The 12701-nt window shown below is 41.2% G+C and overlaps 1 protein-coding gene across 6 annotated transcripts in view; it reads left to right on the top strand.

The window, feature by feature from the left end:
- Positions 1-12701, top strand: part of SULF1 (sulfatase 1) — a 190076-nt gene that overhangs the window by 37919 nt on the left and 139456 nt on the right. For all 6 annotated transcript variants that reach the window (XM_025265281.3, XM_044928701.2, XM_025265278.3 and 3 more), the window contains one exon: positions 318-411. The gene's annotated coding sequence lies outside the window, so the exon portion shown is untranslated. The remainder of the gene's footprint in view (positions 1-317; positions 412-12701) is intronic.

Genomic DNA, 12701 nt, shown 5'->3' with positions numbered 1-12701 from the left:
GAACACTTCGTAAACCTTTCAGGAGAAACTCTTCTTTATTGACTTTATGAAATCCAGTCAGAGAATAATATGAAATGAATATAATGGAAAGTCTTTCCCTAGGTGAATAGAAAGTCAAATGGAAACTTCTATAAAAGGACTGAATGACCCACAATACTTCAAAGTCTCTTGGAGTGACTGTAAGAAACTCAGTCTGAATGAAATTTGGAGAATGCTCTTCCTAATGATATCCTCCTATGAAGGTGTGAAAGGCAACATCTGAAAGATAAATCGCTGAGGAAATGCAACTGATGGCACTCTTGCTTTCCTCCATTTAGGTGCTGACGGCCAGCCCCATCATCTGAAGAAGGTGAATTTGGCGAATGACATGCAGGTTCTCCAAGACAGAGTAATCACAGAAAATCGTCAAAGGTACTCAATATCAGATATTGATCTCTGTCTCTTTTTTTTTTTAATTAATTGAGGTTTGTTTGTTTTGACTGCACTGCGTGGCATGTAGAATCTTAGTTCCCTGACCAGGGATCAAACTCACGTCCCCTTTTTGGAAGCATGGAGTCTTAACCACTGGACCACCAGGTGAGTGCATACTCAGTCATGTCTGACTCTTTGCGATCCCATAGACTGTAGCCTGCCAGGTCCCTCTGTCCATGGAATTTTCCAGGTAAGAATACTGAAATGGGTTGTCATTTCCTATTCCAGGGGATCTTCCCAACCCAGGGATCAAACCTAAGTCTCTTGTCTCTCCTGCATTGGCCGGCAGATTCTTTACCACTGCGCCACCTGGGAAGCCCTCAGGGAAGTCCCAAATATTGATTTCTTGGTTAATTAAACCATGGCACTAGCAATACCTGAGTACTCCGTGTCACTTGGAGAGGGTAGCATTTCACAGAAAGGAAATTATCAGAAAACGAGGCGTTGATAATTCTGCTCTTCCCTATAGCACTCTCTTCCTTCTTGGCTGAAAAAGCTAAAAGCCAGAGTCAGTGCATGGTATTTTCTTCAAGAATGGGAAAAGAACCCTCTGAAGAATCATGTTGGTTTATTAACATTTTATGAGCTATTCCAGAAGCTCAGGGGAATTCCAGGGGGTTGTTCATGGCAGGTCTGCTGTGCCCAGCCATCCACAGTTCTAGCATGAAGACTGCAGATGTCACCCATGTTGTTCACAGCTTAACCTTATAGTTTCTCCCCTTGGTCAGATACATTGGTGCCAAGAGTGTTGTGGGGCCAGGGCGAGCCACGGGGACCCACCTCAGCAATACAGCCTCAGTTGTGAAAACATTCTTAGGGGTGTTGACTCATATGAGTTTATACCACACCCCCTCCGCATGAGTTTTTCTCAAATGTCAACACTGAAAGTTGTTTCCACCCACAGTGAAAACTAACACCATGGAAACTGTTGAACTCCTCTTGGTTTCTGCAGCTTGTCAAAATCATTGCCCTTTGCTTGATTTTCATTCTAATTCTTATGTTAACCCAGGTTGACCTGGAATAAGTCCTTTAATCACCAAAAAGCTCATGAACCTCACACAAGCAAAACAAAACAAAAATTTTCAAGTCTGACCAAAATTTCTGGTTTGTCTTTTGAGGGTTGATGTCTCCAGCTTTTCTTTCTAATACTTATGGAATTCAACATTTTGTCCTCATACTACAGATTGCAAGGAAAGAAGGGAAATAGCTGGAAACATATCAGGGGGAGGGGGGACCAGGGTTGCTTCTTTGACATAGTCATGAGCACTGGCAGTTCTTGAATTCTCAGAGCTTTGTCTGCAGGTGGCCTGGGGTCTCACTAGTAATGTATTAGATTCCTGTTATTCACAAGCTAAATCAACAGTAGGAGAAGACAAGCTGAAATTTAGGTCTTCTTTACTTTGAAACTCCAAATGGAAGAGGAAAGTATTCCAAAGCAAACTGAAAATAATACCTGTTTAGGAATAAACTCAATAAACAGTGCAACTGTGACTTCTTAAATCTGCTTCATCATCTTGAGTCAGTTTACCAGACCTCTTTCTTGTGAACCTCTCATCCAATGTACCCGTTTTTCTGTAGGAAAGAAAGAAGTTGTCCTTAGGTATCAGATCATTCAAAATTAACTATAGAAGAGGCCGGAAAACCATTAATACTGGAGGTCACCCTATATCATACCAAGAGGTCACTCAAGACCTGCTTTCTCAAAGCATCTTTCTGAGTTTCTCGTGGGCTCTGAAGAGACCACTTTGCTGGGATGCCATGTTGTTTATTTTCTGGCCCATATTCTTTCAGGGGTTCCCTGGTGTTTCTGACAGTAGAGAATCTGCCTGCAAAGCAGGATTCGATCCTGGGTTGGGAAGATCTCCTGGAGAAGCACATGGCAACCCACTCCAGTATTCTTGCCTGGAGAATCCCATGGACAGAGGAACCTGGCAGGCTGCAGTCCATGGGGTTGCAAAGAGTCGGACACAACTGAGCACTAAGCACAATATTCTTTCACACATTTCTCCCTTTAATGAGTCATTTCACCACTTTAAGTATTATATCCTTTCATTTCTCGGCCTGTCCTTCTGATGAGAAAATAGAATGCATTTTCTCTAATACTGGATGAAATCAGAATCACTTGCTCAAATTTAACACACATGACACTTATTTCCTAAAAATCTGCGGAAACCTGTTAGAGCCAACTCTAGTCTGCTGGTTTCGTCTTTTGGACTGGAAAATTCAGGGTCTGACCAGCTGCCAGCTTCAGAGATCTCTGCCCCTCTTCCTTCATAATTTGAGCTGGATTAGATAGGTAGCTAAGACCCCTCCCACTGCCACATCTGTATTCACATAGCTGTAGTCCTCCCAGCTGGCAAATTTTGTAGAAAGAAATGGGTTCTCTCTGTGTAGGGACCATTTTAATGAGTCTTAAGTTTTCAAAATGCTGCCCTGTGCATTTTGACTGGCTTTATGCTCATGTCATTGGGGTATAAATTCCTTTCATTTGCTATTTTTCCAGTTTTAAGAACTGCTTACCTGAAGCTCATTGAACTTGGCATCACCTCCAAAACACATAGCATAAGAAACAAAACCAGGAGATGTCATAAAGCAGATCTCAGAAGCTGGCCAAGCATCCCCTGGCTGTTTGTTTGCCAGAAGGTTCTCTCTTGTTCCAAGGAGAGATAGGTATAATAAGACATCGAAAGGACAATTAAATTTCACAGCTTGGGGGAGATTTTTGAGAGCTCTTGTCAAAAATGTTCACACCTGTGGAACAGGCTGTTATGTTTTGTGGAGCCTGGTATTCAGCTTGAAGTGCACCTGCCAAAATCTGAATGGCTGCTATTGTACCTTCTGGACTCAAAAACTGCACTGTCAGACGAGGTTTGGTGCACACAGATGGGATAGTTTAAAACAGCGACTATGTTGTTTGTAAGGAAATTAAGACCTTTCCTAGCCCTGTGGATGCTTTTTGGGGATGGAAAATGTTATAAGCATGCCTTAGCTGTGTTGCCCCGGCACTTTATTTATTTTTACTACCTTAATTATTTAAGTTATACTCAAATATCTTAATTTAAATTTGAGTATTTTTTAAAAATCCTCCGTAGACTGTAATAGTAAACAACATCTTTTCAAAGAATCAATTTCATATGTGGACCCTAAAAACCACTAACATTATTCTCATCTTGGTATCCGAGGGCGTGTAAACCTTGCTGCAGAGTATATGGAGCTGACGGCGCATGCTAAGAAGCAGACTCTTGTGACCACCCTTACCCTTAACATTTCTCATGAAAGAGGGCAATTTATGACTCAAAATCTTAATGTCAGTTAAAATCGTGTATTTGTTGTAAAAACAATATAATTGCTACCTAATGGGAACTTTTATTTTAAGTTAAGAAGCACACGTGCTTAACCCAAACCCATAAATCTTTTCTGTATGAATATATGCTAGGTGGAATCCTATAAAATTGCAGTTAATTGGCTATTTTTTACCTACAAAAGCAGTAATTTTATATGGTACTACCTAGTAGTTTACATAGTTGGAAACTTGGAGGATGTTTTACTCGGATTTTTTTTTCGCCTACGTTTCTATCAAAACAGTGTCCAGTTTCTGCATTGTCTTCATTTTTCATAGTTTATATTTGTGTATCATCTTCCATTACATGGATGTGGGAAATAAGTTGTTTTTTCTTTTTCCTTATGAAAGAAAATACTCAAAACATCACAATCAGTACCTTCTCTCCCTTGGCCATTCAACTTGTTTGCATTCTTGTGCTCTTTTTGTTTGTCTGGTTTTGGCTTTTCTCTAGCTGCTGTGCACAGACTTATCGTGGTGGCTTCTCTTGTGGAGCGTGGACTCTAGGGCTCGTGGGCTTCAGTAGTTGTGGCACCTGGGCTCAGTAGTTGTGGCTCCCAGGCTCTGGGGTAGTTGTGGTGCATGGGCTTAGTTGCTCCACCACATGTGGAATCTTCCCAGACCAGGGATCAAACCCGTGTCTCCTGCATTGGCAGGTGAATTCTTTACCACTGAGCCATCAGGGAAGCCCTCCTCACCCTGGTGTTTAAAACAGGATCTTCTCCCGCATCATCCATCCATCCATCCATCCATCTGAATTAAAATACTTTCACATATGAGTCTTTCAATACAAATCTAAGTGATAAAGGAAGTGTTAGTTCATGCAAGTATACAAACGCACACACATGGTATGTATGTAGTTAAATGAATCTGTCTAGAGAATATACCCTCCAAATCAATGAACTTGTGTTTAAAGAAAACCCAACTCAGAGTCAGACACGACTTAACAACTAACTAGAACAAGTAGTAACAACAACTCCAGTGGGACAAGAAACGTTGCGCCTGTCAGGCTGTGCCACCTTCACCTGGCTCCTCTCTGTTCCCATCTGACCAGGACCCAGCAGATGACCCTCTCAGTCTACTCTGACTGCCATCAGACTAGTGCTTTGTCTCCTGTAACCGAGAAGCAAACTCTAGCAGTGTTGACCCACCAGAGGAAACCCTTTGCTCTTGCCCTAATGATACATTCCGGCAGGAAGTTCAGAGGAACATAACAATTCCGGTGAAGATGAGGAATGGGGAATGGGAGGGGGGAAACAGCTTAATTATGATGAGCCTGGGGACTGGGGGCTGGGAACAGTCACAAGTGGAGATCAAGAAAAAGAATGGGATGATGTCATTCTTTATGGGGACACTCACTGAAATGAAATCAGGTCACACACAATGATCTTGTTCTCTGCCCAGACGCATTGTGTTAACAAGAGATTACTTTGTGGTCATGCTTCTTAGGAGGGGTCTAAGGACCCTGTTCATGTTAAGATCTTCCCCAAGACATCTTTAAAATGGATAAGAAGGGCAGAACCATTTCATCCAGTGCTTAAAAATGGCCCACACTAGGTTTACAACATTTTTTAAGATCACTGAGTTTAGGACAGAGTGTCTGAATTCTTACAGTGAATTTCAAGAAGCAGAGTGTAACGACTTGGCTTGGTATCAGGCCAGAGATCTTAAACTGGTGCCCTTTTTGGTAGGATAATTCTGAAGTTAAAACGGAATATATTTCTCAGTAGAAAGTTGGCACTTCCTGAAAAGAAATACTGCCTTGTACCATGGTAAGACATTTTTAGGACTGATTAATTCTGCTTGCACAGGAAGCATTTGATCTGTGTCGATCTTAAGGTCCTCGTACCCCTGATGGTGGATATATTCAATTTTAAGTTCCTTCTCTCAATGGTGTCCTGATTTCACCTCATTCATCTGCTTAGATTTCACAAGAGTGCATCACAATTACAAATGAAGGTTAGATTTTCTAAGAAGTTAGCCCTGGAATAGTTACATGATAGGTTCAAATCCTGTTATTACGATTCTGTTGTATTGCATTAATAGGCTTCATACAAATAAGTCATTGTCTGAGACCTTTTTAAAAGGATATTTTTGCTGCATGAGTCTTTGCAATAGAACTGAAACCTTGCAGCCTTTTTACACTGTCATCTGTGGATTAGAGTATTTGTAAAACTGAAGGTTCGATTTTGGTAAACCACTGGTATTCAGGGGCTTGTTTGTATCTAGGGACAAGGTCTTTCTCTCTTATAGAGTATACAGAGATGTAAAAGTAAAATTGGGTTAAAGTGGGAATTTGTATTTGTCATATGACTTTGCTCATTGATGACTAGAGACCTTGTGTGGTAAGTGAGGGCAGAGGTGAGGTGATGATGTACCTGTCACAAAAGTGTGTGAAAACTGTTGCAGATTGTGGCTATCAACATGGAAAGAGGCATGTTTTGAAACAATCCTATTTTGAGCAGATTTTGACATGAACTGCAGTGATTTCTGCTAACCTTATTGTTGACTGACAGGTAATTAGGCTGTTGGGCTTTCCTGATCAAATCAGTCGCTCAGTCGTGTCCGACTCTGCGACCCCATGAATCGCAGCACCCCAGGCCTCCCTATCCATCACCAACTCCCTGAGTTCACTCAGACTCACGTCCATAGAGTCAGTGATGCCATCCAGCCATCTCATACTCTGTCAGCCCCTTCTCCTCCTGCCCCCAATCCCTCCCAGCATCAGAATCTTTTCCAATGAGTCAACTCTTCGCATGATGTGGCCAAAGTACTGGAGTTTCAGCTTCAGCATCATTCCTTCCAAAGAAATCCCAGGGCTGATCTCCTTCAGAATGGACTGGTTGGATCTCCTTGCAGTCCAAGGGACTCGCAAGAGTCTTCTCCAACACCACAGTTCAAAAGCATCAATTCTTCGGCGCTTAGCCTTCTTCACAGTCCAACTCTCACATCCATACATGACCACTGGAAAAACCATAGCCTTGACTAGACGGACCTTTGTTGGCAAAGTAATGTCTCTGCTTTTGAATATGCTATCTAGGTTGGTTGTAACTTTCCTTCCAAGGAGTAAGCGTCTTTTAATTTCATGGCTGCAGTCACCATCTGTAGTGATTTTGGAGCCCAGAAAAATAAAGTCTGACACTGTTTCCACTGTTTCCCCATCTATTTCCCATGAAGTGATGGGACCGGATGCCATGATCTTCGTTTTCTGAATGTTGAGCTTTAAGCCAACTTTTTCACTCCCCACTTTCACTTTCATCAAGAGGCTTTTGAGTTCCTCTTCACTTTCTGCCATAAGGATGGTGTCATCTGCATATCTGAGGTTGTTGATATTTCTCCCGGCAATCTTGATTCCAGCTTGTGCTTCTTCCAGTCCAGTGTTTCTCATGATGTACTCTGCATAGAAGTTAAATAAGCAGGGTGACAATATACAGCCTTGACGAACTCCTTTTCCTATTTGGAACCAGTCTGTTGTTGCATGTCCAGTTCTAACTGTTGCTTCCTGACCTGCATACAGGTTTCTCAAGAGGCAGGTCAGGTGGTCTGGTATTCCCATCTCTTTCAGAATTTTCCACAGCCATTAAGAATCCATCTACAATGCAGGAGACCCAGGAGATGAGATTTTGATTCTTGGCTCAGGAAGATCCCTTGGAGGAGGAAATAACAACCCACTCCAGTATTCTTTCCTGAAAATCTCATGGACAGAGAGCCTGGCATGCTACAGTTTATGGGGACACAAAGAGTCAGACATGACTAAGCAACTGAGCACAATTAGGCTATAGGACCTTCGAGGGAAAATAATTATTTAAAGATTTTAAAAATAACCAAAATATTTCCCCCCAAAATATTTTAAGCACCATCAGGAGTTCCCAAGTTTTCAATACAACGTTTTATTTTATTTTTTTTCTAGTTGGCATTAAAAAAATCTGAGGCCATGATCAAAAGTTGACAATGGCAGCTAAATAAGGCAAGTGTTTAAGCAAATCCACTGCTTACAAAGAAAATCAATTAGGTGTAGCTACTTATGAAATTAAAAGACGCTTACTCCTTGGAAGGAAAGTTATGACCAACCTAGATAGCATATTCAAAAGCAGAGATATTACTTTGCCAACAAAGGTCTGTCTAGTCAAGCCTATGGTTTTTCCTGTGGTCACGTATGGATGTGAGAGTTGGACTGTGAAGAAAGCTGAGCGCCGAAGAATTGATGCTTTTGAACTGTGGTGTTGAAGAAGACTCTTGAGAGTCCCTTGGACTGCAAGGAGATCCAACCAGTCCATTCTGAAGGAGATCAGCCCCGGGATTTCTTTGGAAGGAATGATGCTAAAGCTGAAACTCCAGTATTTTGGCCACCTCATGTGAAGAGTTGACTCATTGGAAAAGACTCTGATACTGGGAGGGATTGGGGGCAGGAGGAGAAGGGGCTGACAGAGTATGAGATGGCTGGATGGCATCACTGACTCTATGGACGTGAGTCTGAGTGAACTCAGGGAGTTGGTGATGGACAGGGAGACCTGGCGTGCTTCGAATCATGAGGTTGCAAAGAGTCGGACACGACTGAGTGACTGAACTGAACTGAACTGAACTTACAATGAAATTTATCATAAAATTAATTTTAAAATTATTTACTTTTACAGTTTTACCAAGAAAAGATTGGATGCATTTTCTGCATTAAAATTTCTTTGTTTATTCTATTCTGTATGACTGTTTCTAGGTCCACCTAATAGTGCCAATAGTAAAGGGCACTATTTCATTCCTCCTTATGACTGAGTAGTATTCCATTGTGTATATGTACCACATCTTTTTCCATTCCTGTGTTGATGGATATTTAGGTTGCTTCCATGTCCTGGCTGCGGTAAACAGTCCTGCAGTGAACGCTGGTATATCTTTTGGAATTATGGGTTTCTCCGAGTATATCCCCAGGAGTGGGATTATTGGCTCGTATGGTAGTTCTATTTTTAATTTTTTAAGAAACCTGCATCTTGCTCTCCATAGTTCCTGTATCAATTTACGTTCCTATTAACAGTGTAGGAGGGGTCCCTTTTCTCCACACCCTCTGCAGCATTTACAGTTTGTACACTTTTTGATGATGGCCATTCTGATTGGTACGAGGTGGTACTTCATTGTAGTTTTGATTTGCATTTTTCTTATAATTTGTGATGTTGAGCATCTGTTCACGTGCCTTTTGGCCATCTGTATTCCTCTTTGGAGAAGTGTCTGTCTAGGTCTTCTGCCCATTTTTTGATTGGATTATTTTCTTGGTATTGAGTTACATGGAGTAAGAATGCCCTTTAGGGTTAAATCCATCCTACACTATTCATAGGCATCTGATCTGGCCAGACATGATGGTACTCAGCAATAGACAGGAGCCACGGGAGCACTAGCAGCCAGTTAGCATATCAGTGTTGTACTGGAAGGGTTATGGATAGTCTATAGATATCCAAAGAATCCTGGCCTACACTGAGGGTTGAGTGCAATTTTTGTTTACTCTGTAATTTTCTACACAATTAGAATATGCTTGTCTCCCTTCCCTCACTGGGCTGTTGTAAATAAAAGACAAAAGATGTAAAAGTACCTTTGGAGAGAACAGATGTTTGGAGCCACTCAAACACGACCCATTACTGCTGGATTAAAAGGCTAAGATATTGCGTGGTATTCATTAGTTCCCATCAGACTGTTCTTTCCCAGCACCTTATTTCTACCCCCTTATTCTTTTACTTTTATATCTCTTCCAGTAAACTAATCCCAATGTGTATTTTGAAGGCTGGCAAAAATTCAAAAATGCTTTGCATACACAGGAGGCTATAAAATCACTCAGATTATTATTACATATTCAGTGCATTTAAAAGAAATGCTTCAAAATGAAATACCTTTACTGGTTGAAGCATTAAAAATAGGAGTGAAAAGATTAGCTCCTACTATATTATACACTTGGAGCTGTTGGAATTCAGGTAATGATTGATTCCAAGTAATCTTTATGATTAGGAAAAAGATGTGCAAGGTTAACTGGGAATGAGGGCTGTTGCTTGCAATATCTTGTTGACTGGCTCCTTTTGCATGAAAATGGATTAAGAAATTGCCATCATCTGCATCCCCTAGACAGAGGCCAGAGAGAAAAAATTACATCCTTCTGCCCTTTGTCAGTGCTTGTCATAAGACCGCCTTTCTCTTAGGGAAATACTCCACTTTCTGGTTGCTTTTCCACCCCAAGCATTGACTTTTAGAGGAATTTCTTTCAAACGTCAGTACACTGTCACTTTAGTAGTTTGTAAGGGCTGAAACGTCACTTCTAAGTGAAAAGGAAAGGAATGTAACTTACATTTCTAATTGGAAATCCATCTTAGTTTAAAGGACTTTCTATCTAGGGAAATACTAAGACAGGCTTTGTATGGTACAACTTGTGTCTGGATGTAGGAATATACACTCAGAAGGTGTGTGGAAGTCTCATTAAAGATTTCTCTCTGAAACCTTAACACAACACCTGTACCAGAGATTGTACATGAGAAATACCTGTATCTGGAAGAATATAGAATTTATGGAGGTCTCTTAAAAATCTATGATGCTTAAAATTTTGGGACATGGGAAATTTCCTATAATTAGAATTGTTGTTTAGTCACTAACTCATGTCTGACTCTTTACACCTCCATGGACGGGAGGCCCACCAGTCTGCTCTGTCTGTGGGATTTTCCAGGCAAGAATACTGGAGTGGGTTGCCATTTCCACCTCCAGGAGATCTTCCTGACCCAGAGATCGAACCCAGGTCTCCCGTATTGCAGGTGGATTCTTTACTGCTGAGCCACTGGGGAAGCCCATAATTAGAATAATGTTACCTAATTAGTTAAAATGTCCCTAAAATCAGGCAGGGGAACTAGAGATCAAATTGCCAACATTCGTTGGATCCTAGAAAAAGCAAGAGAATTTCAGAAAAAACATCTGCTTCATTGACTACACTAAAGCCTTTGACTGTAAGGATCACAACAACTGTGGAAAATCCTGAGGGGGGAATACCAGACCACCTTAACTGCCTCCTGCGAAACCTGTATGCAGCTTAAGAAGCAACAGTTAGAACCGGACATAAACAACGGACTGGTTCCAAACTGGAAAAGGAGTACTTCAAGGCTGGATATTGTATTGTCACCCTGCTTATTCAACTTATATGCAGAGTACATCATGAGAAATGTCAGGCTGGATGAAGCACAAGCTGGAATAAACATTGCTGGGAGAAATATCAATAACCTCAGATATACAGATGACACCACCCTTATGCCAGAAAGCAAAGAGGAACTAAAGAGCCTCTTGATGAAAATGAATGAGGCAAGTGAAAAAGATGGCCTAAAATTCAACATTAAAAAAACGAAGATCATGGCATCCAGTCCTGTCACTTCATGGCAAATAGATGGGGAACAATGGAAACAGTGACAGACTACTTTTTTGGGCTCCAAAATCACTGGAGATGGCGACTGCAGCCATGAAATTAAAAAAGGCTTGCTCCTTGGAAGAAAAGTTATGGCCAACGTAGACAGCATAATAAAAAGCAGAGACATTACTTTGCCAATAAAGGTCCATCTAGTCAAAACTATGGTTTTTCCAGTAGTCATGTATAGATGTGAGAGCTGGACTATAAAGAAAGCTGAGCACCAAAGAACTGATGCTTTTGAACTGTGGTGTTGGAGAAGACTCTTGAGAGTCCCTTGGAGTGGAAGGAGATCAAACCAGTCAATCCTAAAGGAAATCAATCCTGAATATTCATTGGAAGGACTGATGCTGAAGCTGAAGAGCTGACTCATTTGAAAAGACCCTGATCCCGGAAAATACTGAAGGCGGGAGGAGAAGGGGACAACAGAGGATGAGATGGTTGAATGGCATCACCAACTCAATGGACATGGGTTTGAGCAAGCTTCAGGAGATGGTGAAGAACAGGGAAGCCTGGTGTGCTGCAGTCCATGGGGTCACAAATAGTCAGTCACAACTGAGCAATTGAAAAACAACTACAATTCAGAAGTATTCCAGTCCTAAACACACTCACACACATGCATGTATACAAACCACAATACTGATAACTTATTTCTACTCTATAGGTCAACTCAGGGTTCATACAATATTGCTGTTATCAAAACAACAGACTTTTAATGCTTAATCACATTTTATCCACAGGATTCTTAAAATTCCCTTTTGTTTCTGACTGTATGTCTGGTTCCCTTCAATGAAAGGCTGCCGTTTTGTAGGTCAAGAAACTCAGCTATGAATGTGATGTTGGTTCATTCTTGCAGTTACCTTCTGCAAGTCTACATTTTCATCTTTGTACTTTGATTACACAGCCTACCAGATGGAAATAATAATTTGATCTGGAAAAACCCCAATGCTGGGACAGATTGAAGGCAAAAGTAGAAGGAGGCATCAGAGAATGAGATGGTTAGAGAGCATCATCCATTCAGTGGACCTGAATTTGAGCAAACTCTGGGAGATAGTGAAGGACAGAGAAGCCTGGCATGCTGCAGTCCATGTGGTTGCAAAGAGTTGGACACAACTTAGTGACTGAACAGCAACAACAGCGTGAATGTGAAGGAGCCCTTAAATTCTAAGATAGGATAACAAAAGCTGGTTCATTGTTGAGGGACATTTTTTCAAAATGACTGTACTTGTTTAAAGCCAGAGTGAGATGATGTTTAGAGAGCAGTGATTTAAGTTTGTGGTTCCAAAACTGTTCAAAACTGAAGATTTTCTTTCACTTAGTTTTTCTCCAACATTTCCCCCCTTGATTTACATTCCCCAGTTAAGAATTTAATGTGAACCTTTGCCAAAGCCTCAGGTTCCACCTGGTTTGGGGTTGAAACCACATGAAGCCACTGAATTTTGCATAGTTTCCATTTGAAATGATGTATCAGCTTAGTCT

This window comes from Bubalus bubalis, chromosome 15, assembly GCF_019923935.1.
Source record: "Bubalus bubalis isolate 160015118507 breed Murrah chromosome 15, NDDB_SH_1, whole genome shotgun sequence".
Lineage (NCBI taxonomy): Eukaryota > Metazoa > Chordata > Mammalia > Artiodactyla > Bovidae > Bubalus > Bubalus bubalis.
This window is presented reverse-complemented; position numbering and strand designations above follow the sequence as displayed.